Here is a 23,623-nt window from a genome sequence, read left to right on the forward strand (position 1 = left end):
CAGTGAATGTGCTTGTGCAAGTGAAGAGATGAGAGAAGATATAAAACGAATACAGTCGTGATAATGGGAATTTCAATTATCCTCCCATAGATTGGCAATATAATTGTGTAGAGGGCACAGATGGGGAAAGATTCCTGAAGTGTTTGCTGGAAAACGTTCTTGATCAGTATGTTTCCAGCCCAACGAGGAAGGAAGCAGTTCTGGATCTCATTCTGCAGAATGAGGTGGGGCAAGTGGAGCAGGATTCAATGGGAGAGCATCTGGATAATAGTGATGAAAAAATCACTAGATTTATAGTACTGATGGAAAGGGACAAGGAACTATCAATGGTGATGTTACTGAATTGGAAGAGGTTAATTTCAGTCAGCTGAAAAGGGACTGAGCCAAGGTGGACTGAAAAGAGGGATTGGCAGGAAAGCAGCAAACGGGCAATGGGAAGCCATCAAGCAGAAGATAGTTCGGGGTCAGAACAAATACATTTCCAAGGAGAAAGGTAGGGCATCCAAAAACTCCCTGGGAAATTGGGATTAAAATAAAACATCAAAGGGAGTTTTACGATAAATATAATGTCTAAAATACAGAAGATAATCAAACAGAAAATACAAAGTACACAGGAGACCGAACAAGGAAATAAGAGGTGCAAAGAGATTTTATGAAAAAGGATTAGTGGTTATGATAAAAGGGAAACCTGAAGTATTTTAGAAGCATACAAAGAACAAAAGGTTAGTCATAGAAGGGTGGTTCTAATATTGAGATATGCGAAGAGTTTAAGTGTGCAATAATATCTCAGTGGTAACAGAACCACACCCAGATCAGATCAAACCCAAAGGTATGAAGGGAACTTCTCTTCCAGACACCAGGAGAGGTGGCAGTAAATAACACAATAGTTGCTTTACTTCACTTGACTTACTGTGGAGTACAGGAATGATGTAGATGAAAGCAACAGTTATTTGAACAAAGCAATGTCCCACAAAACAGCCATGAATTGATTGTCCGATTTTGTTTAGTGAGTTGACGGCCAGAACACCTTCTATTTTTGAAGAGTGTTATAGAATCTTTAACTTGCACTTGTGCAGGTAAATTACACTTTAGTTTAACGTCTCTTCCGACGGATGACACCTGATGCAATGCAGCACCCCCGAGCAGAGCATCGGAATGACAGGTTAAGTGAATATGACTCAAAAGTCCATAAGTGGAATCCACAATCTTCTGACGATGAGGACAGTGCTGCCCACAGAGCCCGATTGATTGATTTTTTTGTGAGCTGCATGTCTGATACATACGGACGTCCAGTGTTCGGCTTAGGACTCACCAAACCAAACGAGATCTTTGGATCGGAAATTCTAATAAAGATATTTATTGGATACAGTGGCTGGAGGGATGCTTACATAACATTGCTGAGTATTAGGCTCAGGTTTCGTAGACTGAAATCTTGGTGACCACATAATGTGATTTGGGGTACTGTTGGAATCTAACTGACTGAAACCACACACCTTATCAGTGAAAATGCTGTCTGGCAAGCTATTTCCTTGGACAATCCTTAGACAATCCTAGGACAATCCTCCTAAGGCAGCTTACCCTTCAGAGCTTAGCATACTGTGTGCAGTTCTGGTCCCCACATTAGAGAAGGGGTGTAGAGACACTGGAGAGTGTGCAAAGGAGATTCACAAGGATGATCCCAGAACTGAGAGGTTATACCTATTAGCAAAGGCTGAGCATACATGGACATAACATCGTCTCACTCTGTCTCTGCAATGTCTTGAAATCCTCCCATCCCTCTGATCAGCAAACATCTTTCTTCTACCCATCCCTGGCTTAAGCCATCCCATATCGGTGGGCAAGTTTGCAGGCTTTCTGCTCTCAATGTTTAAAAATCATGGACTTCCTCTGCCTTACACATCGCTATCTTTAAAGCCCATCTTAAGTCTTTACGATCAACCATACATTTACTATCTGCTGTAATCAGGTCCATCCCCTCTCCCAATCCAGACCAGAAATGATAAAGAAATGAAAGGAACTGTGAGCACATTGGAGCATAACCAAAGTCTTAAAGTGGAGCAATGTAGTTCCTGGGTTCCATTGTCGGCCTCAGCGCTTCTTGATCTATAGAGTCCTGTACCACAGTGGTTGGAGCACTCGCCTCGCAAGGGAGAGACCAGGGTTCGATTCCGGGCAGGGTGCAACTTTGGGTATGTTTCCTTACTCCACACAAATGAATAATCTCTCAAGAAAAAAATTTATAAAAATATTGGTCACTCCAATCCACGACTGTCTGTGGGACACTGTTGTGTGCAGTTGTTGCCACATTTCGCCCACAAATATTTAGTCAATTGACTTCATAGAATATTCTGCGAAGCAATTTGCGATGTATAAAAGATATGAAAGCACTGTATCAAATGCAACGATTACATTTGTTATTATTTTTATTATTATTATTTTTATTATTATTATGATTACTCTAGAACGTCACATTCACCAAAATAGTCACCTCGACCATTACTTCATCTCCCTTAACTACTGAATCTATTTTACGAACCCCACCCATCCCAGCTCCATCTCCTACCACCCCTGGAAAAAATCTCCCCGCAATCCCTTTCCGTTCCCTGGAGTATTCTGAACTTCTCCGCTTGTGGACTTTCTGCCACAATAACTTATCTTCAGTCACTCGTATTCACAGCTGCCTTTCAGCCACTCCTGATGCCGTTGGCACTCACACCTCCCAAACTGTCTCCAATGAACACATGTCACTATGTTACAAGGTACAGATGCATGCTGCCGAACACAACTGGCTCAAATCTAAATTAATGGTCCAATGGCAGATCTGGCTGGATGAAGTCAAAACGTACAGCTCTGCCTTCGTCTAATCTTCCTTATACCGAACAAGAATCTTGGAGGCCAAGGAAAATCCAAAACTGTTCTTCCCCTTTACAAACCGACTAATCCACCCACATTCTCACCCTCACCCATCTCTCCTCCATAATCTCCTCCTACCTATACCTCCTTTCACACCTTCGAATTTGTCTCCCCCTGCTCTCTCATCAACACTATAACCCCTTGAAACCGATCATCTACTCCCTCAACCCCATCTCTACCGCTTTCCTTACCTCCCAGCTGCACCACCTTGCCCTTTTATTCACATATCTCATCATCGTTTCTCACCTCCTTTAAACCATCCGCCCCCTATCCTCAAGAAACCTTCCCTGAACCCATTCCTTAAAACTACCACTATTTCCAACATGCCTTTCCTTTCCAAGGTCCTGGAATGAATCGTTGCTTCTCAGTTTTGCTCTTTCTACTCTGGCCACTCCCTATCCCTAAATCATCCAAAACTCTGCCGCTCGTGTACACTCACGCACCAGGCTCCGTGACCCGATCACTTCCACGCCACTGACTCCCCGTCCTCCAAAGGATCGAATTCAAGATCCTCGTCCGCAGCTTTAAGGCCATCTTTGGCCTTGCCCCCTCCTACCTCTCTGACCTGCTGTCTCCCTGTCAACCTGCAAGGTCCCTCCATTTAGCGAGCTCGGGTCTGCTCCATGTCTCCCGCCTGACCTGCCCTACCATCAGTGGCCGGGCTTTCAGCCTCTCTGCCCCCATACTCTGGAACACCATCCCACGTTCACTTTGCCTCGCTTACTCCCTTTCCTCCTTCAAGGCTGGTCTAAAAACCCATCTCTTCGATCGTGCCTTCGTTCTCCCTCCCACCTCTCTGCCTTCCCTCAACCCTACTCCACCCCTCCCACATGATCGAACCCTCCACCTGCTTGTTCAGCGCATTGGGACATCCTCCCGACGTGAAAGGGGCTCTATAAATGTCATTTTGTTGTTGTTGTATGCAAATACCTACATTTGATTTTCCATGCTGGCAACAGAACAGAACCAGCCCTGGTCAAAGTGACAAATGATATTTTATCCATCTTTAATCAGGCTCTCTCCTGCTCCTCATCCTCCTTGATGACTCTGCTCCCTTCAATATCGTTAACCACTCTATCCTCAGCCACCACCTAGCCGCTCACCATAACCTTCATGATTCTGTCCTTGAATGGTTCAGATCCTACCTCTCACACCATTTCCCTTTGTCTCCATTTGATGGCTTCTCCTCCAGCACCCGTACCACCTGGAGCGTCATTCCTCACGGCTCTGTCCTTGGTCCCCTCCTCTGCAATAACTATATGCTCTCTCTTCGTTACATCATTCACATGCAGGCAGGTAACACCCTACTGTATCAGTTTGTCTCCAGGCTCGACTCCAGGAACACTGCTTTATTGACAGAATGTCTGCCAGACATCAAGTTCTGAATGAGAGCTAACTATCTACAGTTGAATGCTAACAAGACTGAGGCTCCACTCATTGGTTCGCTTCAGCATCTCCACTCCTCAGGCGCTGGGAGTGCCATCCAAGGATGCACACTCCACCGCACTCAACCAGTCTGGTTCCTTGGCATCTTGTTTAACCTTTGAGAATCTTTTATGAACTTTAACATGTTTCGCTGATGTGATGAGATGCTATGCCAAATCCAATTATCATTATTATAATTATTAAAAAAACTGAACAATTTGCTGCTGTCAAAACCACAATTGGGTCTTTATGGGAATATATACTATTCCTCAGCTTTGCCAGCAATTCAACATATATTTGTATTCACAGTAACGCTATATTGTATAATGTGTGTGGGACATTGATGTGTGCAATTGACTGCTGTGTTTTACACACAAACTACACAGTGCCTACACTTTACAGTATTGTCATGTAAAGCGCTTTGAGACGTCTCGAAGACGCGATGAGAATCACAACAACTTGCATTCATATGGCACCCCTCATGCAGGGCGGGGATATGCTTTGTATCACTATATATTTTACCTAGAATGGAAATTTATTTAACATTGTGCTGCTGGACTGGCAAATAGATATAATCGAAGTCCTGAGGCTTAATGGTTGGTGCACACATCTCACAAGTGAGAGGATCTTTGATTCAAATTCCAGGCAGGTCAGACCAAAACCTGAGGCACGTTTCCATACTTCAGACACAAAAAACCTCTGTTTACCGAACAGTAAGTAGGAACCCGCTGAAAGGGTGTAAATCATTTTAAAATTAGACCCAGGCCATTTAGGAGTGAAAACAGGATTCAGTATTTTACTGAAAGCGTAGTGACAATCTGGAAAGTTCTCCCTCAAATACACACTGAGAGAATGGGAGAAAAAGAGAGAGATAGAGAGGCTGTGTGTCTGTGTGTGTGTCTTGGCTCACGTTTGTATGTGAGAGATTGAGGCTATGTGTGTGAGAGAGAAGGACTGTGAGTGTGAGAGAGAGAGAAAGAGGGACTGTGGGTATGTGAGAGGGAGAGATGCTGTGTGTGTTTATGTGTGTGAGAGAGAGGGAAAGAGATGCTGCGTTTGTGTGAGAGAGAGAGTGAGAGAGAGATGCTATGTATGTGGAGTTGTGGTGCAGATCCGCCATTATCTTTAGAATGGCAGCACCGCCGTTGCCCGAAGATCATGGCTAATCTGCTGATGGTTGATTCTGACATCCCAAACTCTGCAGCTTGTGTCCTCTCCCGCATCAGTCTCAGTGACCACATCACACCCACACTCGCCCGACACCACTGGCTCCCCATCCCTCAGAGGATCCAGTTCAAGATTCTAGTGCTCACTTTCAAGGCCATCCATGGCCTAACCCCCTCCTATCTTTCTGACTTGTTGAATCCCTACCAACCTGCCACTCTCTCTGTTCAGCGGGCTCCGGCCTGCTCCATGTCTTCCGCAAAACCTGCCCTCCCATCAGTGTCCGGGCTTTTAGTCTCTCTGCCGCCACACTCAATCCCATAGTCCCTTCGCCTTGCTTCCTCCCTTGCCTCCTTCCACCTCTCTCCTTCCCCTTCCATCTCTCTGCCTTCCCTCACCCCTACACCACACCACCCCCGTGCTCGGGTCCTCAATGTACAGTGTCTTGGGATGTCCTCCCGATTTGAAAGGAACACTATAAATGTCACAGCTCAGCTACGCTCAGCACAGCTCCCCTCAGCTCGGCTCCCTTCAGCTCAGATCCCATCAGCTCAGCTCCCCTCAGCACAGATCCACTCAGCACAGATCCCCTCAGCTAAACTCCCCTCAGCTAAACTCCCCTCAGCTAAACTCCCCTCAGATAAAATCCCCTCAGCTCAGCTTAGTATAGCTCAGGAGACCTATTAAACCAGAGGTGAAGGGCTCAGCAAAAGAACGGAAACCCATAGATATAATAAGCACAATCCTTACATTTGATATAGCATTTGATCATGTCTTCAAGACGTCTAAAACTTGTAGAATTCGTGATAATAAAGCTTGCATTTGATATAGAGTCTAATGACATCTTCTAGATGTTTCAAAGCGCTTCAGAAGTTATGAAATATATTGACTATGTATTTTGTGGGTGACATGCAGCAGCCAATTGCACAAAGCAGTATTCCAAAAAGAATTGTGAATTGAGTGACTAGTTTTGTTTATTTCTAAAATAATAAAAAAAATTGCAGGGAATTTTATCCCCGGAAAAGTGATCCACCGATCGACTAACTAAATTGTTTCGATTTACTGGTCGGCAAACAGAAGTATGTTGAGTCAGGAAACTTGCCCAATGTTTCGCCCTGCCTGGGAATCAAACCCAGGCCCTCTCGCTTTTGAGACGAGTGCTCTAAACACTACACTAAAAGAATCCACAACAATGCAATTCAACTTCATGTTATGAATCAACAGCCAATGAATGCAGCATCATGTAGCCTTTAAGGAAAATCTGAAGAGAATAAAAAGTCACTAATTAACAGAGATTGTGACCAATCAATTCCTCTTCCGTGAGACTGGTATCTTTCTGAATGCTGCTCACTTGCTTTTTCATTGAGTGGAAATTTGACTCCATTATAATTACATATTAATATTACTAACTGAATGCCACAATTTTCTCTTTCCCTAAAAGTACAAATAATTTGAAATAAGATGGGTCCTATGCTATTGCGTCCTTTTCAGGAGGGAATGATTCATATCATTCAGGCTCATCCACCCTTCCTGAGCCAAAGTCTGAAGTCCCACCCGCAGTTAGATTACAGGAACATATCCACAAAAGACAACATTGTGTATTGGCCTTGATAAGGTTTTACTGACTGTTGCACAGTGAGGTTCAAAGAGCAGGAACATGAATTGGCAGGTTACTAAAATGTAACACAGGGAAAGTTGAAGTGGGAGGTGGCAATGTTACACTGGTGTTGGTCTGATGATTGATGGGAAGCCCAGTGATTGGGGAAGATAACTGTTTATACCGTAACAGGCTGAACAAGTTGCTGATTGTAAGAGCAACTGTAAAGGGTGAAGTGAATTGTATTATTGCACAAAAGTAGAGATTAATCTAGGATTGTCAGCACAATCTGTACGCTGCAGGGCCAGGTGCAGGATGTGACAGCCTGGCTCAGTGGTACTCCTCTCCACCGTGTCAGAAGGCTGTACGTTGAACCCAAAGCGGAATCTGAACTCATACCCTGTAAGCTGATATAGCAATAGGAGTGCAAGAGGTGTGCTACATTGTCAGACGTGTAAAAAGTGGGGCGGGGGGGGGGGATTTAGTGGAACTTCGTTAAATACAGGAGTTTTTACACTATTTATAGTTTCTGTGCATGAATAAAGTTTGCGGTACCAATATGGGGGAAAAAAGCAATAACAATAATTTTACATTGATATGGTCATCACACAAATCTCTGTGATCCCTTGCTGATTTGGTGGATGGGCGATGGGGGGGAGAGCGGAGGGTGAGATTACAAAATGGGGGACACTGAAACTGACAGAATGTTCATTCAAACAGAAAGTTCTTGGGGTGAGTTTAAAGGTGGGGAAGAGGCCGAGCGATTCCAGGATAAAGTTCCAGAGCTGGGGAAGAGTGGTTCAATTGACGATATTTTTTTTATGTGGGTGCTGCAGCAGCCAATTGTACACAACAGTGTCCCAGAAACAATCGTGGATTGAGTGACCAGATTTCATTTATTTTTAAAATAAAAAAAAAATTGTAGGGTTTATTACCCCCAGTAAAGTGATCCGCTGATCAACTAACAAAAGTGTTCCTAATTACTGCTCGGTAAACAGATGTGTATTGATTAAGGAGACTTGCCAAATGTTTTGTACTGCCTGGGAATCAAACCCAGGTCCTCTCGCTTGCGGGGCGAGTGCTCCAACCACTGCGCTAAAGGTCTCCACAATAACACAATTCAACCTCATTTTATGAATCAATCACTGATGAATGCAGGTACATGTAGCGTTTAATGAACATCTTACGGAAAAAGTCCATTGATTATGTTGAACTTAACAGAATATTCTCGAGTTGGTCTAGTTTGTGGGATGTTGTTGTGAGAATTGACTGCTGTATTTTGCACAAAGAAGAAGCAGTCACTACACTAAACAATACGTTCAATGAAACAAATTTTAGACATCTCAAAGGTGTGATATAAATTATAAATGAAAGGATTATTATTATCAATGGATGTGTATGGCTCAGTGAGCGTCACATGAGGCAGTGATGACATCTGAGCCACAGGTATCAATTTCATTATTTAATTAGTTTCAGCATTGGATTGAAAATATATGCCACCATTTTCTTCACCTCTTGCCTGAATTTTGTCTGTGTCACAGCATAAATACAAATGTTTGTGGCACTGCTTAAAAGCTGAAGCATGGTTGCATATCGATACAGGATATAGACTGGGTCATTGTAACCTGTGTAGGTATAGCCTGTTACTTGCCCATATATCACATATACAACATAGGTCATCAAGGTCAGATGAAACTGCCAGATATAGTGAAAACCAAAATAATATTTTTTTTCTTGTACTCTGTCTCCGCATCATTGTTATTCACATTTTGATTTGGTCTGAGAAGACATCTGCAGATACTGTTGCCACAATAATGTCTGTGATGGTTAGAACATTGAACAGCAAAATCAGCAAATATGGAATGAATGGGATTAGAATGATATATATCCAATTAAATGCTGCCCAATCAGATGAAGTGTTGAAGGTTGCTTTTAGTTTACAGAACGGCAGAACATTGTCTATTATGAAAAAAGTTTCACATCTACATTACCAGGGGATGTCGCTCAGACCGCACAGTACACACAAAATACCTATAACCAAGGCTGCCGTTCTCTGGGTGCTGTATTGTCTTTTCAGTTTCTCACAGGAAATAATCACACAGCGGTCAAATGTGAAAGCGACTGTTAATCAGACAGAGCTGTCAGAAGCTGTGGCAATCAGAAACGGCCGTCCTCCCGACGTGAAAAGCGCTATATCAAATGCAAGGATTATTATTATTATATTATTATTACTTTCCACGAGACAGGATCACAACCGCCAGTAATTTACCTGAAGAATGATAATTATTGATCAGACTCCACATCATTTCCGGCACATACAGTTCCTGAAAATTATCTAAACTGTGTTGAGAATTCTGCATGTACACGGACTGTTGAAATAACACTCTCTTCCTTCAGGGAAAACACTTCAGTATTAGTAACAAGTTGCTAAACAAAGGCTTGCGGACACCAGAGTATTGTATATTACTGAAGATGAATCAATTTAAACAGGATATAGCTTGTCCATTGCGAACATTGCCTGTTATGATGTCCATTGCTCCTCCAGCAAGGACTGTATTTGTTGCAGCTTTGCTTAATACACTGCTGATGATTGAGGTCTGTATTACTGCAGACCCGTGTGGATCAGGAATTGAATGAGAGGTTTTGAACACTGCCACACGGTGCTGACTTGATTCTGACAATCTGTTGCCAATCACATCCTCTTGGAGCCAGTGCAAGGAAAGCCCACTTTACCTTCCCCCCAAGCAGAATTAGCAAATTGGTCATTTGACATCCAACAAGTCCAGGTTTGAGCGCTCACTAGGTGGATAGCAATCACCAGATCTCCCTGCGAGGTTCCTGATTGGCAGTACAACTCAACAGGAATTAAATGAGACCTTTGCCAACATCTACAGCGGAGTCCTGCAGCTCAGTGGTTAGAGCACTCGCCTTGTGAGGGAGACGCCTGGGTTCAATTCCAGGCAGGTCAAAACCTTGGGCAAGTTTCCTTACTCCACATGCCTAATAATATTCCCTCCAAAAAACAAAACATTAATAAATTGGTCATTTTTAATCCACGACTGTTTGTGCAATACTGCTGTACGCAATTGTCTGCTGGTTTCTCCCGTAAATATACAGTCAAATGATTTTACAGGACATCAAGAAGATGTGAAAAGCGCTGTATTAAATGCAAGGATTATTATTACTATCTTCCTGCCCACATCTCAAACACATATACATTGAATCTTGGTGCCACCATTCGGCAGTACGGAGCTTGAGCATCAGCTGCTCACCTTGAAAGTTAGAATTTAAAGGCCTGCAGAGCTAATTTTAAATAACTAGCCTTTCCTCAAACCTATTGCGTATTCAAACAATTGTAAATACATTACTGGGTTTACACCATTGCAATGAAACAGATGAGGCAGAATCATTGGGGGTAAACCATGCAACATCGATTAGCACATTTATTATACTAATCATATCAACGTGGCTCAGTTGGTGCCATTCTTGCCTCTCAGTTATGAGGTTGTGGGTTGAAGCCCACGCAAGACTTTAAACACACGGTCCAGGCTGATACTCCAATACAGTGAGTGTGAGCGCTGCAATGTCAGCAGTGCTGTCCTTCAGTATAGACATTAAAATGAAATCCAGTTTGTGCTCGGTAACATTTTATTGAATATGAAACGCACCTTCTAAGTCAAGTTAAATCAAACTGAATTTAATAAATCAGACTTGTTAAATTGTCGTATTTGCATTAATATAAGTGAGCATTAAAATATGTTTGAAAGATCAACAACCTATCTGATGACTTAACGAGCCCACCATTGATTGCAAGAATAGCGTAGAGAATGTACATCATCTGGAAAATGTTTCCTGTCTGATCCATATTTTCTGAGAATCTGTGATATTTCTTCATAACTGACCTGATATGGACAGGCACTGGTGCATTGATACAGTGGAGAAACTCGAATGAGCACAAAAAAACTGCTGAGCTTCACATTACTCACAGTCAATGGAGCAAACACATTACGACATTCACCACAAATGGATATTCCCACTTGAACAAGTAAAAACTCAATAGTTAATCCAATTAGATTTACACAGAAGGTAGAGCACGGAAACAGCCATTCTATCTGATAAGTTCTATCACATGGATTGAGTTTCTTATTCTTGCATCGCCTATGTAGTAATTCACATTTATCTGTATTATATTTCGTTGCCCATTGGAGTTGAAGTACAGATCAACCAAGATCAAACAGAATGGTGGAACAGGCTCGAGGGGCTGAATGGTCTTCTCCTCTTCCTCTCTTCCTCTGTTCCACGTAAAGACCCTATGAAGCTTTCCTTGTAAGACTTTTGTTGCCTCCACAGTCCCGCAATTTGGTGTCATCAGCAAACGTAATTATCCTGCACTGTGATTGCATATTATTATTATGTACAAGCAACAAAAATATCTTGGTATAAACTCAACTTAATACCTTTCGGATTTTTACCTAACTGCCATCAAAAATACACACTGCTTCATATTTTTGAGACAATTCTGAATCCACTTCCATATCTTACCATGACCACATTTTGTAAAGGATTATTCCATCAGATAGTTTGTCAAATGCTTTTTAGAAGTCAAAACATATTCCATCGTATGGCTTCCCACTGTCAGATGAAGCTTTCACCATCTCAGAATCTGCAAGATTTATCAGACCAGTCCCATCCTTTCGGAAACCATGTCATTTATCAGAATATTTTTTTTACAGTTAATCTTCCACTTCCTTTCTGATCATTCACTCCACACATTTTCCAATTTTTGAGGTCGGACTAACAGGTCTATAGTTGCCATGTTTAGCCATGTCACTTTTCTTATATATGAATATGTAACAACATAAAAAATGATAGAGGAAAAAAAGACTAAGGTCCATTTAGTTTGCCTTCAACTTTTCTACCAGTTGCATACACATATGTCCGGAACTACCTATGTACTATATCCCATAATTTTGTTTACTGAAAAGGAAAGTGTCTAATCTGTGTTTAAAGGAATCAAAAATTCCTTCTTCAAACATCCCCAGGAGAGCCTGATCCACAGGTTTACTATTTGCTCAATGAAATAGTATTTCCAAAGTTCGATCTGAATCTGTGGAAGTAGAATATTTGCCGCGAATTGTCTGATGGAAATTTTGGAAACCAGATTGACTCCCTACTCGTCAAAATGCAAAATACTCCAGACGCTGGAAATCTGGAACAAAATCAATGGGAAAACTCAACAGCAACAACAACTTGGATTTATATATGTGCCCTCCACGCCCGACGGCGTCTCAGAGCGCTTAGGGAGACCAGGCAACATCTCTGGAGAAAGGAAATTTAGTCAACGTTTCGGGTTCATCAGCTGAAATTTTCTGATGAAGGATCGTGAACCCGAAATGTTGACTCATCCTCCTTTCTCCGTACATGCTGCCTGACCTGCTGCACGTTCCCAGCAACTTGTGTTTTGTTTTTTGACTCCCTAATAATGTTAACAGTGCTGCACAAATATCCAGCCATATCTCCCGAGGTACTTTGGGGTACAGTTCAGTTGACCCAGGGGATTTGTTGGTATTAAGATCAAAATTTAAGCTGCTAAATTCCTGGAGCTCAAACTGTGTTTTCTGGACATTGGGAGGCCTTCAGGATGAATTATACTCTCTAGTGGAATTCATGACTGCTGTATAAAGCATCTGTGCTAATACTTTATCAAGCTCCAAAAAGACTAATAACAATAACAACTACAATAATTGGCATTTATATATTGCCCTTCAGAAGGACATTTCATACGCTATTAGTCTATAATATAATATATGAAGGTTTTCATTGTTTGTAGTGTGAAGCACCATAATTCTGATCTGGATAAATCATATATGCACCTAATACAAACATCTACCCAAGTCCCGTTGAATTTGCCTTTAAATCCACTTAAATTTATCTGCACTAATCGTATTAATGTTGCACAACTCATAACCTCACTGCACCTTTCCTGCTACCGTACATGCCACTACCACACTAATCACTGTACACTTGCCTCTATCCCAATTGCCACTGACTCACTTGCCACTACATCACTTGCCAGTCCCGTACTTGCAGCTACCATACTAGCCATTACCGCACTTGCCACTACCTCACTTGCCAGTTCCGCAGTTCCAGCTACCACACTAGCCATTACCGCACTTGCCACTACCTCACTTGTCAATATCACACCTGCCACTACAGCACTTGCCACTACCATAATTGACACTGCAACCCTTGCTACTACCACACTTTCTACTTCAGCACTTGCCAATCCCATAGTTGTCACTATGACCCTTGCCCCAACCACACTTGCCACTACCACAATTGCTACTACTGCACTTGCTACGACTAAACTTGCCCCAACTGCACTTGCCATTGATACACTTGCCACTACCACACTTGCCACTGCTGAACTTGCTACTACTGCAATTGTCACTATGGTACTTGCCACGACCATGGGCGATAGACAAGGAGACGTTTGAGGGGAAGGTTGGAGACTTGATAAAGTGTAAGTTATTCAAAAGAGGCCAAGATTCCAGAGGATTAAGGGGATATCCGAGAGCGTACCGGAAAATGAGAGCCACGTCGATGGTTAGGTTTTGGGGCATGATGGAAGGTATGGTCAGGTGCTGTGGCCTCTATCAGGAGGCAAGTGACGTCTGGAGTAATCCAGGTTTCAAGTAGGGAGAGAATATAGATGTTTTCTTCGACAATGAGGTATTGGATAATAAGTGTTTTATTGGAGTGGGTGTAGGACATGGCAGAAGGCACATTTGATGGCGAATACATGAAGGACATGGTGGTGTTCTGAGAGGACTGACAAGGAGGGTGGGCATGTGAGTAAGAGTGGAGAGATTGGCACCGGTGTTCAGGGACCAATGGAAGTTGCAGCGAGAATGAGGGATATGGCAGTCAGAATTGCCACAATTGGACAGCCAGCAGCGTCTCCCACGGTGGGCCCGACAATGGGCGAGGCTGGAGCAGAGAGAGGCTGTGGGACAGACAAGCAATTATGGGGGTCGTGGAGGGCAGTGGGAGAGGAGACCGAGAGGGAGTAATGGAGTACACAGGACAGGGGTGGCAAGAAAGTCACTTGCCCGCACAGACTCTGAGTCTCCAAAACACCATTCTTGATGCACGTGATCTATTTTGGTGTATTATGGCACCATTAAGGTGATCCGTCACATGGACACGTGAGCTCCTGGGCTTAGAATAATATATACAATGCAAAATTACATTTGTATAGCGCCTTTCACATCCGGAGGATGTCCCAAATGTCCCAAGTTGCAAGCTGGACCAGTGGTATGGTGGGAAAGGTCATGGAGGGCCTTGCAGGTGAGGACGATAATTTCCAACACGATGATCTGGTGGATGCAGAGCCTTTGTAGCGAGGCCAGGGTGGGGGTAATGGGGACACGGAGCTTGTAACTGGATAGGACAGGAGCTGCAGAGTTCTGGATAAGCTGTAGCTTGTGGAAGAAGGAGTTGGGCAGGTCGCAAATCAGGGAGTTGGCATAGTCGAGTCTAGGTGTGATGAATGCGTGGATCAGGGTTTCCGCATTCTGATGGGTGAGGCAGTGCTGGGGCCTCAATACTGCTTTTTCTGTACAAGCTGTTTTTTCGGTGCAATATTCTGATTTCAGATTGTGGCAATGAATGGCCACGAACTGATCAAAGGTGGAAGTCACGGTAAACCAGATAGAAAGAGTGGATGGTTCAGAAACCAGGACCAATCGGAGTCGATTCGCAGAAATAATGGACACAAACTAATCTGGGAAGTAATCAGGAATAATGCGCCTGATAATCAATCACTGACACGGCCGCCAGATAGCGAGAGATACAATTGGCGAGATGGCACCAACCTCGAGACAGGATCACAATCGACACTAATTTAGCTACAGAGATAGAGAAGGGGGAATGACCTGTCATCGTGATCTATTCGTACAGTTGATTTAATGCGAAAACTGTGGAATGTCTGCTGACACAGCAGTTGCCTCTCCCATCTAAAATCCTACTCTGGTGGATTCAGAATGAACAGGACACCGAGATTTCCTGGTATCTCTGTCAGGTGTAAAGTGACACGATCAGTGCCTGCGGTGAGTTGACGCTGCCGGGAGACAAGACGGAGAGCCTCTGACTTGCCGCATTCAGATGGAGCAAGTTAGCTCTCATACAGGACCTGACGTCTGACATACAATTAACCAGGACATCAACTGCCATGGAATCGAGGATGGAGGCGGCCACATAGCGTTTGTGTCATCCACAGAGATGTGGAAATTGACTCATTGTCTGCGGATGACATCACAGAGCGAGAGACACATCTATAGAGATACAGACAGTGATAGAGAGAGATACAGGGACATGGGCAGAGAGAGATACACAGAGAGAATCAGAGAAAGATACACATAGACACACAGGAACAGAATTATACACAGGCAAAAAGATATGTGCGAATAGAGAGAGGGAGAGATGAGATCAAGAGGGAGAGTGAGAGGTACACGCAGACATCGACATACAGAGACACACAGAGACGGAGCGATACAGAGACATACAACGTCTGAGAAAGAGATACAGAGACAGAGAGACAGAGAGTGATACAGAAACACGTGCAGAGGGAGAGACACACAGAGACAGATTTCTAACCGTTGCAGCTATCAATGTTTGAAAATTTGGATAAATTATTACAAAGCCCATCCAAAGTTTGAATTGTAAATCAAATGTGGTCTGATTCAGTAAAATAAGTACACAATTTGAAACATTGGATTTCCGTATAATTCTTACAGTTTATGTTTCTGAAAGGCAAACATAAAAATATTGCTTATGTGTCTGGCATCCGGCCCGCACTGCTAATAGAGTTATTATTGATAACAATTAGAAATAATTGCATTCGATTCAGTGCAATAACATGTTGTTGTCACGTCTCAAATTGGTTCACAAAATATCCTGCAAAGTAAATTGAAAGTGCTCTAACCACTGAGCTACAGGAGTCTATTAATATATATATTAATAACACTATACAGACTAAATAACATGTCATACAGCGCCATCCGGCGTCATCGAAGCATCTCAAAGCATTTGACTAGATTTCATGGCAAAGATTGTATTTGTTGCCAAAAGCGGCAGCTAAACGGTGCACAAACAGCCGTGAAGTGATTTCTCAAGTTTATCTCGGAGATCGCTGCCCAACACACCCAAAGGAATTTCCTTTGCTTTTCATATTCTGCCTTAAGTCCTTTAATATCTAAAGAGGAAAGTCGGACTTTTCTTATTTATGTCTTATTCAAATCACGGCTCATCCAACAAGGGTCAGTATCCCGACATGTGGCTGAAACCCACCCCTATCTGATTGAGAGGGGAAAGTGCTACCAGCGAAATCAGGCAACAATCTTTACTTTTCTGCAAACTCATCTCACTATTGAATTGGTTAAATGACTTGCCAGGAACTCCAAATGCGGCGAGAATCGGATAGTAAATTTGTTGTATCCTGTGTATTAGCGGAATTGCCATCCTCGCAGAGAACTAATGATACCTCCTCTCGGTACACACAGGGGCTCACACTAACAAAATGATATTCAAGAGCAAAACACCGAGTGTGATTTATACAGACGTGAACACTTCATTGAGCAGATTTACTGCACGAACATGGATGAGTTTCAGCGATGTGGAAAACATGAACTCTCCTGAGCCGTGCGAAGTAACTCAATTATTTATTTTTAGCCAACTTGTTGCTGGTTGTCTCATCCATGCGGAAAATTCATCGCCATGATTTCAACTCACGAAAGGCTACCCTGCGTGAAGGGCACGACATAAATTCCAATTGTTGTTGTTAAAGTATCCAAACCATAATGAGAGAAACATTTTTGTAGCCATTTGCAAATAGAAATCAAGCCATTTCTGGAATAAAGGCCCTTTCTATACCTTAACTAATTCTGAAGAATATTGGGTACAGGACACCAAGGACCAATGCTTTGGGACCCCAGTAGGTGCGCTGAGGTACTGTTGGATATTAACCAGCTAATCAGGAAATATTTGCAACAGAAAATAACACCCATAAAAATAATAATACTTGCATTGATATATCAACTTATCACATATTTGAGAGGTCTTCAAGCGCTTCACAGAATATACTGTAAAATGATTTGAATGTATATTTTGTGAGCAAAATATACAATTCCAATATGATACCTCTTCACTCCATTCATTGTGATATAATTGCGGTTTCAGACACAATATATAAAGATGTCAGGTTGGCTCAGTGACAACTCTCGCCTCTAAGTCAGAAGTCTATGGGTTGAAGCTCCAAATTTGGACATTCCATTGAGGTGCTGGAACCTCGCTCGCCTTCTGGCTGTTGCTTCTCCCTCTCTCTGTCCGCATATGTCTTTTTGCCTGTGTATGTTTCTCCGTCTGTATGCATATATGCATTTTTCGCTCAGTCGCTCTGTGTAACTCTCTGTAGTTGAATCCCTGTTTCTATCTCTACAGTTGTCTTTACCTCCATGGCTTCGTCTGGGATGTCATCTGCAGGCATGGAGTCAATTTCCACATCTCTGTGCATGATTCCAAACTCCACCTGGTTGCCTTCCCACTCGACTCCAAGACCGTTGATGTGCTGGCTATTTGTATGTTAGACATGAGGTCCTGTTCAAGGGCCAAATTGCTCCAGCGGAACGCGGCAGCTCAGTGGCTCTCTTTCCTGCCTCCTGGCAGCTTTTCCGCACCTCAAGCACTGAATGTATCACTATACCCCTGATAGAAATATGAGGAAACCTCGGTTTCCTGGTCGTTCAATATCCACAACATTAGGATTTTCGATGGGAGAGGCAACTGTTATGCCAGAAAATGTCCACAGTTTTTGCATTAAATTGAATGTACGAATAGATAATTATTCACGAGAAACAGTTCATTCCCCTTTTTCGCTCTCTGTAGATAACTTAGTGCCAATTGTGATCTATCTCGAGGATGGTGAGGTCTCTCCAAAAGTATCTCCCGCTATATGGTGGCCATTTCATTGTTTGATTGTCAGTTGCATATTTCCTGATTACTTCCTAAATTCGTTCACGTCCATCACTTCTGTGTGTCGACCCCGATTGGTCCTGTCTTCTGCCGCATCCACAAGATTAGGATTTTAGATGGGAGAGGCAACTGTTATGCCAGAAAATCTCCACAGTTTTTGCACTAAATCAAATGTACGAATAGATAATTATTCATGCGAAACAGTTAACCGTGTTAACTTGGATAACCGTGACTTCCACCTTCCATCAAGATGTGGCCATCAGTTGCCAAAATCTGAAGATAAATTATGGCACCGAAAAAACAGCTTGTACACAAATAACGTTATTGAGGTTCCAACACTCCTTCATCCATCAGGCCGCTGAAACCTCACCCATGCATTCATCACATCTAGACTGGATTACCACAACTCCCTGCTTGGCGACCTTCACAAATCTTACTTCCACAAGCTGCAGAATATCCAGAATTCTGCAACTCGGGTCGTCTACAGCAACAGGCTCCGTAACCCCATCACCTCGACCCTCTCCTGTCTCCAATGCCTCCCTGTCCAGCAGATGATAGTGTTAAAAATCCTCGTCTTCACCTTCAAGACCCTCCATGAAATTGCCCTCACCCTTGTACCAACATGCTGAACCCATATCAACTTGTTCGCTGCCTCCGCTCAGTTGGCTTTGACCTGCGTCACATCCATGCCCAACCCGCCTCACAGTCGGCAGCCAGGTTTTGATCTTTTCTGGCCCACTCCATGCAAGTGCACCCCACATTCCGTTTGCCTCGCTCCATCCTTTGCCTATTTAATGCGCGACTCAGAACCCTCCTCTTCGACCGAGCCTTCGGCCACCCTCCTACACTCTCTGCCCTGCCCAATCCCGCTCCCAGCTCGGGGTCAAAATGAAAATTCTGTCCAGCGCCTCCGGACGTCCTACTGACATGAAAGGCGTTATACAAACGTAATTTGTTATTTTTTATTGTATTCTAAACCAAGGAGATCTCGTACCCATATGGCGATTCACCTTAATATAATGGTGACATAATACACCAAAGCTGGACACGTGCATCAAGGGTTGTGACTTAAAGACAGAGAGTCAATGTGGGCAAGTGACGTTCTCGCCCAACCCTGTCCTCTACCCTCCATTACTCCCGCTCGGGCTTCCTCTCCCACCGCCCTCTCCAAATTCTATCCCTGTTCGAACATCCCACACCCTCCCTCTGCTCCAGCCTGCGAATCCTCCATCAGGCCCACTATGGCAGATGCCACTGGCTGTCCAACAGTAGCCACTGGGACTGCCATGTCCCCCACTCTCGCAATAAGGCCCATCAGTTCCCGACCATGAGGCCCAAACTCTCCTCCCTCATATACATCCCCATCTTCCCCGTCAGTCCTCCCCTTCCCCCATATCTCTCGCCCCTCGCTTTCCGCCACCAACTGCTCCCTCCACATTGGCCTAGAAATTATCCGCTCACTCTCCAATAAAACTGTCACCAACCACGACCTCATTGTTGATGAAAATATCGACAGTCTTGCCCTTATTGAAAACTGGATCAATCCAGGCGACACCTTCCCCATGATTGAGGCCTTACCTTCTGGGTACACATCCCATTATACCACATGACCTAACCGCTGTGGTGGTGGGACGGTCCTCATTTCCCGTTCCCCGCTCGGACTATCTCCTTACTCCCCTGCAATCTTCCCCTCCTTTGAGCATCTTACACTCTCTCACCCCTCCAACCTTACTCTCAAAATTCTCCTTATCTATCGACCACCAAACCTATCACTGCTCTCCAACTACGATCCCATCTCCAAACTTCCTTTGCTCGCCATGGTCCTGGAACGAGTTGTTGCTTCCCAGGTTTGCTCCTTCTCCTGCCTCGCCTTTCATAAACCCCTCGAATCGTGTATCCGTGTCGACCAACAGCACAGAAGCAGTTTTTGACAAAGTGACAAATGACATTCCGTCCATCTGCAACTGGGGCTGCTGTTAGAAAATATAGCTTTTTAAATGTTATCAACTAACTATATAGAGAAATCTTTAATTATTTTAACTGTATAATTCAGCTAAAATAATGGTAGGCATGTTTGCAGCCTTTTTGTTTAAGTTGACCAGGCGATGACCTTACTTGGATGGTTGGATGTAAGTAAGAGGCCGACAGGTCATCCTGTTTGACCCTGTTTGGTTTGAGGAAGAGAACAGATAACGGTTTACAGTTTGTAATTAAGACACTTACACTGATATAAACCAGCTGTGCAAAACTTGTGTGGATGAAGGGAGTGCAGGGTTTGCTTACCATCCAAGGTTATTCTCGTGACAGCTGTAACACCTGATCAAGGAGCCAACACGCTATAATTAGGATTGGCTATGCTGAAGACAACACAGTATTTGCCCAGGATTAGAGGAAGCTGACGGGATTTGCCTCACTTTGTACTCTACTAGCCAGGGACGGAGAACTGGGTAATATGGTTCCATTTTCTTTGAGTCTCTAATTTTTGATTGAAATTGCTTCTGTCTATATCGAATATATGTGGCATACAATTGATTGTCAGGGTATTGAAATTCTAAAGCTGCCTCTGCCTCCTCGTCTTCCTTGACCTCTTTGATGCCTTCGACACCGTTGACCACTGTATCCACATCCACCGCATCTCCTCTCAGCTCAACCTTCATGGCTCTGTCCTTGACTTGTTGAGATCGTATCTCTCCCTCCGCCTCCACTTCATCACCAGAAACCTTGTCTCCTCTATCCCCCACATCATCTTGTTTGGCAATTCTCAGGGCTCTGACCTTTATCCCCTCCTCTTCAATGTATATATACTCCCTCTTGTTGACATCTTCCACAGACATGGGTATCAAATTCCACATGTATGCGGATGACATATATTTGTAACCTTCTGCCTGTAACCTTGACTTCCGGACCAATGTTTTCCTAACCGAATGTATGTCAGACATCAAGTCGTGGATGAGAGCCAACTTTCTTCAGTTGAATGTCAACAAGACCAAGGCTCTCCTGATTGGTTCCCGTCAGTCGGTTCCCGCCACCAAAAAAAAGCACTGACACCGTCACCATGAATGGAAGGACAGTCCACCTTACTAAACCTGTCCGAAACCTTGGCGTCTTGTTGGACCCTCAAATGTCCTTTCTACCCCACATAATTGTCATGACCCGCTCTGCCTTCCACCATTTCTGTAGATTGTCCATCTCCGCGAATGTCTCACACCGCAGGCCGCCAAAACCTTCATACACACATTCATAACATCGAGGTTTAGCTATGGAAATACGTAGCTTGTCGGCCTCTCCAACTCGTCCCTGCATAGGCTGCAAGTCATCCAGATCCCTGCAGGCCCTGGGCTCTCCTCTACCAGGATCTGTGACCCCATCACCCCTATACTCGCAAGACTTATGGTTCCCGTCACACAGAAGATACAGTTCAAGGTCCTGGTCCTCTCGTTCAAATCCTCTGGCCTGCTTTGCATACATTCATCGCTCGGCGATTGACGGGGGGGCCTTCTGCCTCTCGGTCTTCACCCTTCGAAATGCATCCCACGGTCCTTCTGCAGCACCTCGTCACTTGACAACTTCAAGGCCCATCGCAAGACCCTCCACTTCGACCATTTTTTCGGTCACCCTCCACCCACGCTGCCCTCCTTCCTCCCCAATTCCGACCCTCCACTCGGATCCCAATCTTCGATTGTCCAGCTCCTTGGGACATTGCACTGGCGTGAACGTCACTGTACAAATGTAATGTGTAATTTTAACTTCCACTTGAACGTGCTGGCTTTAACATCTCATGCAAAAGACGGCATCTGAGAAAATGGATTACTCCCCAATCCTCGCCTCCCCCGACACACCCAGCAATGTGCTGGGCTGTCACCTTGATTCAATGGCCCCGAAAGTGAGGCGAGGCGACCACTAAGTCAGGCTGACACACGGTTGCTCTATCATCTCACTCCCCTGTGTGACTGTGCGGGGATCACACTTCGCTCAGCGTGGCTCAGTTCCTCAGCCCCTTTGCTTGTTTCCCCCTCCCTTACTTCTCCATCTGAAATCTTTCTCCTTCTGAAATCCCAGTTTATCTGCTTTTTCCTGCGCTGCCTGTCACCTCCTTGTCTCTCTTTCCCCTGGCTCTGTGTTAAACCGTGCGGTTGTCATACGCTCCAAGTTGCTACACCGTAGATCTCCAGTCGCCCCATCTCAACACCCAAAATTTGCTGAAGCCTTTGCGAACAAGAAGCTTTTTAAAAAATTGCTGACCGCCCACAAAATGTAGTCAAATCGCTTTACAACATATTCTATGAAGCATTTTCAAACGTCTCGAAGATGTGAAAAGGGGTTGTATCAAATGCAAGGATTATTATTATTATTCATTCCTTAATTCAACTTGTCACAGAAAAGTTCTTAATGTGGTTTAAAATGGGTGCAGTTTGCAATATTTTGTTTGATTTGGGTTGATCGAAATGTTCTCTTATAATTAAAGCTATACTTTTGATTCAATCTAATTGTTCCACGATTTCTGCAGTCCTATATCCCAGTGGTAAGAGCATTCGCCTCATAAGTGAGAGGACACGGGTTCGATTCTCAGGTGGGACTGGACAGGGCGAAACCTTAGCCAAGTTTCATTAATACGCACATATGCTTCTAATTACCGAGCAGTAAGTCCGATACGGGTTTTTATTGGATTAATCTATCGTTTTCTGGGCGAGTAATCCCTTCAGAAATAAAGAAACAACCATAAATGAAACTTGAAACATTGCACGTGCTTGAAATCTGAAACAAAACAGAGATCCCTGGGAATACTCAACAGGTCAGGCAACATTTATGGAGAAAGGAGAGTGTGTCAACGTAGATGATGTGACAAGTTTCTGACGAAGCGTCACGAACCCGAAACATTGACCAATTTTTTCCAATCCCCGTAGGTGCTCCTGACCTGCTGAGTGTTCTTAGAGATCTCTGTTTTTATTAATAATAATACATTGGTCCTTCAGTCGATAACCGGTTATGAGGCACTGCTGTGCACAATTGGCTGCCACGCTTCGCCCATAAAATATACCATCAATCCACTTCATAATACATTCTTTGAAGTACTTTGAGGCGTCTCAACAAGCTGATAGGAGATTACATCAAATGCAAGAATTATTAATAATATTATTATTAAAATTACAAAATATTTGATTTGCTTTCGGAATGTTCTCCTATTTGAATAAATCCTCGTAGATTTTGATGTAGTGAATGAAAAATAGTGTTTTATTTCCGTTCTTTAACAGTTAATAATTGTATAGATTCGTTCATATGACACCAGCCTGGTGCGTGTGGAGGGGTTGGTGTGCGGAGAGGGATGGGATTGTGAATGGTGGTAGACAGAGAGAGAGAATGAAAGATACACTCACGCAAATACATGTGATATTAGCACTGCTGATATTCAAGCAAGAGTGGTAAGATTTAGCGAGCAGCGATGGCTCGAGTTTACAACACATGTGCACACACATCTCCACAAACTTCGCTTAC

The sequence above is a fragment of the Callorhinchus milii genome, unplaced genomic scaffold (genome assembly GCF_018977255.1).
Source record: "Callorhinchus milii isolate IMCB2004 unplaced genomic scaffold, IMCB_Cmil_1.0 Scaffold30, whole genome shotgun sequence".
Classification (NCBI taxonomy): Eukaryota; Metazoa; Chordata; class Chondrichthyes; order Chimaeriformes; family Callorhinchidae; genus Callorhinchus; species Callorhinchus milii.